Source organism: Eschrichtius robustus, chromosome 8 (assembly GCF_028021215.1).
Source record: "Eschrichtius robustus isolate mEscRob2 chromosome 8, mEscRob2.pri, whole genome shotgun sequence".
Classification (NCBI taxonomy): Eukaryota; Metazoa; Chordata; class Mammalia; order Artiodactyla; family Eschrichtiidae; genus Eschrichtius; species Eschrichtius robustus.
This window is the reverse complement of record NC_090831.1, coordinates 73571557-73577115: the sequence shown is the minus strand read 5'-3', so window position 1 is coordinate 73577115 and position 5559 is coordinate 73571557.

Below are 5559 nucleotides of genomic sequence, written 5' to 3'. Positions count from 1 at the left end.
CAGCACACCTGCCTAATTTATATCTAAGAACTGCGGTCCTGGAGGCTGTAAATACATAAATGGCAAAATCTTACTAAGGCAACCTAGAATTACAATGGCTGTTATGGGGAACCTTCCCATTGGACAAGATCGTTTAAGAAGGGCTAATTGAAAGCAAGGGTTCCCAAACAGAATGGGATACCTGTTTAATTTTTTTCTTTTTTAAAAAAATTTAAATTGAAGTATAATTGACATATAACATTAGTTTCAGGTGTACAACATAGTGATTCAATATTTGTATCCATTGCAAAATGATCACCACTATAAGTCCAGTTAACACCTGTCACCATACATAGTTACAAACTTTTTTTCATGTGATGAAAAATTTTAAGATTTACTCTTAACAACTTTCAAATATACAATGCAGTGTTGTTATTGTCACCATGCTGTATGTACACCATATCCCCATGACTTATTTTATAACTGGAAGTCTGTACCTTTTGACTCCCTTCACCCATTTCACCTCCTCTCCACCCCTATCCCCACATATTGCAATTACCAATCTGTTCTCTGTATCTATGAGGTTGTGTTTTTGTTTTGTTTTTTTTAGATTCCCCACATAAGTGAGATTATAATGGTTTGGTTTCTCTGTCTGACTTATTTCACTCAGCATAATGCTCTCAAGGTCCATCTGTCTTGCTGCAAATTGCAAGATTTAATTCTAAAGAAATACCACGATTTCTTTATCCATTCATCCATTGAGGGATGCTTAGGTTGTTTCCATAACTTGGCTATTGTAAATAATGCTGCAATGAACATGGGGGTGTGTATATCTTTTCAATTTAGTGTTTTTGTTTTCTTCAGATATAGACCCAGAAATGGGATTGCTGGACCATATGGTAGTTTTATTTTTAATTTTTTCAGGAACCTTCATACTGTTTTCTATAGTGGCTGCATCTATTTACATTCTCATCAACAGTGAACAAGGGTTCCCTTTTTCTCCACATTCTCGGCAACACTTGTTATTTCTTGTCTTTTTGATGATAGCCATTCTAACAGATGTGAGGTGGTATCTCATTGTGGTTTTGATTTGCATTTCCCTGATGATTTGTGATGCTGAGCATCTTTTCATGTACCTGTTGGCCATCTGTATGTCTTCTTTTTTTTTTTTTTAATTAATTTATTTATTTTTAGCTGTGTTGGGTCTTTGTTTCTGTGCGAGGGCTTTCTCCAGTTGCGGCAAGCGGGGGCCACTCTTCATCACGGTGCGTGGGCCTCTCACTGTCGCGGCCTCTCCCATTGCAGAGCACAGGCTCCAGACGCGCAGGCTCAGTAGTTGTGGCTCACAGGTCTAGCCGCTCCGCAGCATGTGGGATCCTCCCGGACCAGGGCACGAACCCATGTGCCCTGCATTGGCAGGCGGATTCTTAACCACTGCACCACCAGAGAAGCCCCTGTATGTCTTCTTTGAAAAAATGTCCAGATCCTCTGCTCATTTTCTAATCAGATTATTTCATTTTTTGCTATTGAGTTGTATGAGTTCTTGATATATTTTGGATATTAATCCTTTATCAGAAACATGATTTGCAAATAATTTCTCACATTTGGTAGGTTGCCTTTTCATTTTGTTGATGGTTCCCTTTGCTGTGCAGAAGTTTTTTAACTTGATGTAGTTCAACTTTTTTATTTTTGCTTTTGTGGCCTTTGCTTTTGGTATCAAATCCAAAAAATCATCACCAAGACTAATGTCAAGGAGATTACCCACTGTGTTTTCTTCTAGGAGTTTTATGGTTTCAGGTCTAATGTTCAAGTATTTAATCCATTTTGAGTTAAATTTTGTGTGGTATAAGATAGTGGTCCAGTTTCATTCTTTTGCATGTGGTTGTCCAGTTTTCCCAATAACATTTATTGAAGATACTGTCCTTTCCCTGTTGCATGTTCTTGGCTCCTTTGTCATAAATTAATTGACCATAGAGGTGTAGGTTTATTTCTGGGTTCTCTATTAGGTTCCATTGATCTATGTATCTTTTTTATGGCAGTATCATACTGTTTTGATTACTATAGCTTTGTAATATAGTTTTAAATCAGAACACATGATGCCTCCAGATTAGTTTTTCTTAAGATTCCTTTGGCTCTTTGGGGTCTTTTGTGGTTCCACACAAATTTTAGGATTGCTTGTTCTATTTCTGTGAAAAGTGCCATGGATATGGATTGCATTGAATCTGTAGATTGCTTTGGTTATATGAGCATTTTAACAATATTAACTCTTTCAATCCATGAGCACAGTATGTCTCTCCATTTATTTGTGTCTTTTCAAGGTACTATCTTAACTGAGTTTAACACAACAGAGAGCTTCAGAAATCTTGCAAATGAAGTGCTCTTAGTTCTATTTCTGTGTTGGTCAAGGAGAACACTCTTAAGTGGACAGGGTAGAATGCTGTAAGGCCATGGGTTTTGGACTCAGCTGGGGTTAAATACACGGCCATTGAAATAATCTTCTCAGGCAGTTGAGGGGATTAAACATGCTGATAGGTGTAAGGTGCTTAGACACAGTGCCTGGCACATAGTAAATGCACAATAATGCTGCTATTTATTATTACATTTTAGAAAGTTCAGTTTGGGATATCACAGAGAATGGATTTTAAGTAGAGAATGGACTATCTGGTGATGCCATGCAGTACAGTTGGCGACCCCATTCCAGTTAGGCTGGCCCTGTGCTTATTACTCACAGGTGAAAACGATAAAGGAGGAACTTCTGCTACTCTCCATGGGTTTATGCTGAGGGCTTTTGTTCTGGTAGTGGTGGTGGGTTGCAATATCAACCCCACTTTCTCCCAACTCCCCCTTAGGATTATTGTGTATCGATCATATTATAAGATACAGGAGGGAGTCCTCAGAGCCTCTGGCCTTCTCTCCATCAGATGCCAACAGGGCCCCAGAGAGGAAGGATTCCAAACCCACCTCTGCTGTGCTGGACCATCAGCCTCTGGGCTCATTCCCTTCATAATCAAGGCTCTCTGACACTACCAGTCACAGCTGCAAACATTTCTGAGCTGCCAGGAGGAGGCTGTGATCAGAGGCCATAGTGCAGGTTGGATCTATATTCAATCAACCAAGACCCTGCCCTAAAACTTTAAAAATACAGTTAAGATTTTCACCATCCTCAACTTATAGTTAAACGTATTTAATGTTTTACTCATCAGTTGAACTGACTGATCCATCTCCAGATATTGTCACCTAACTGAACTTGTACAGTTTGTCACAGTATCCTTAGAAGGAAAAGACATCGACTCAAAAGGTTAAAGACGTGGGAATTCCCTAGTGGTCCAGTGGTTGGAACTCAGTGCTTTCACTGCCTGGCCCAGGGTCAATCCCTGGTTGGGGAACTAAGATCCAGCAAGCCACATGGTGCAGCCAAAAAAAAGAGAAAAATTTTTTGCTTAATTTACATGTGGGATGATTTAAAAATTCTGTAATCCCTTCAAAATTGGGAAAGGTAAACTAATTTGGTAATTGACCCAAATAATTTTGTGGTGGGATTGACTTTATGGTGATTCCACTTATCTGTATGTACTAGAGAATATGAAAGTTTCCCAAATGCTACTGAATAAATAGAGTTGCATCAAAGACAACAACAACAAAGATTCTACCAACTGTAGAATTTTATAACTCTTGAACACTAGTGCATGCTTCTACTTAGGTGGGTTTTACTTCTCTGAGAAAGCAGTAAGTTTAAAGTGTTTTGTGTATGTGTTTAATATATATATATATATATGCATTAGTTATAAAGCAATTCTATATTCCAGTACTTTATTCCTCTTTAGGCCAGAGTTTTTCAATTTGCAAGTCTCAACCCATGTATGGGTAAGAATTTCATTATTTGTGTGAAATAGAATAAAAGAGAAAAGTGTCAGAGAATATCACATGTGGTAAGAGTAGGTGTTTTGTGAAACTTTAGTTTCAGCCATGTGCACATATGGACTAGATCATGATGGAAAATGTATTACTCTGGGTTGTGGTGAAAATATTTTGAAAATCAGTGGCTTAGCTCTCAGCATTTTTACTTTTGTGAAGAAGCTGTAACATTCTTTTTAACTGACACTGATTCCTACAAAATATCTGGCCAGAATAAATGTCTAGCCAAAATGCGTCATTTCAACTTTCTGTCTAAAACCTCTAAAAATTTCCCTTTCAGCATATGGTTGATGGTATTTGTTATCCTGGAATATTCTTTCCTTTCTGTTGTTGATTTGTTTGATTCTTGGAAATTTCCTGGGAGGCTGAGTTCTATACCAGTTCTGTAAAAAAATGTCAGATTGCCTAGAAAATGAGTAAACTCCACGACATAATGCCTTTGTCTAGTGTTTACATTTTACATATATTTTTTCTTTATATTTATGAGTATTGAGTATTTTACTAGAGGAATGTAAAATGTCCGTTTAATTTAAGAATCCATGCTTCTGGGACTTCCCTGGTGATCCAGTGGTTAAGACTCTGTGCTCCCAAAGCAGGGGGCCCAGGTTCGATCCCTGGTTAGGGAACTAGATCCCGCATGCCGCAACAAAAAGATCCTGCATGTTGCAGTGAAGATCCCATGTGCGGCAGCCAAGACCCAGCACAGCCAAATAAATAAACTAAAAAAAAAAAAAAAAAAAAAAAGAATCCATGCTTCTAATACCTCCTGAAACTATTGCAGACGGCCAATTTCCATTGCTTTTACAATCAAAACTGATTCCTAATCAGTCATATCAGTTTTAATCTTAAAAAAAAAAAGTTACTGGCTAAAATATTAGATTTTGTTTTTCTTTTCTCCCCTTATTTATTCAAAGGAATAAATTTATACCAATTTCAGTTGAAATAAGAATGATTCACTCACAAATATTTATTATTTATTTATTGAATGATCACCAGTACAAGGCGCACCGTTCTAGATTACAGCACTGAACAACATGCACAAAACCCTGGCCCTTTGTGGAATTTTCAATACAAGGCGGAGGCAACTGGATATAGTCAAACAAACAAAAAACCTGCAAGTTAATAGCTGGTGCTAACATTAAGTGTTCTCCCAGTCAGACTCCTAATAGATGACTAGATTTCAGGTTAGGAATTATTAATACTGACTAGGAAAACATCAAAGGATGATGAGATCACCACTTAGTGTCTGAAATAAAAAATAAATAAAGCTGAATTTTTTGCTTATTTTAGTAACTATGAGCCATGCCCGTTAGGCCCAGGCTCCTTAGCAGAGCAGACTGCTGACCTTAAACGCAGGGTTTCCTAGAAGCTAGAAGTTGAGGAGTGGGCAGACTTTGTGAGCTATAAATAGGATGATGTCATCCATAGCAAGAGTCTTCTGGGTGAGGTTGGTGTTGGTTGGCTGGCTCTCAGAGGCCTGTTTTTTGGAGTGACAGCCCCTTCAAGCTAAGGTCCCCTGTCACCCAAAGACTAGTGACACAAACCCACAAGTCTTTGAGCATCTCTCTGTTTTCTAGACCAATAAAACCATCAATAAATTCCTTTCTGCTTCAAAGGGCCAGGGTTGGGTTCTGTTGCTTACAGCTAAAAACTTGATGGATACAG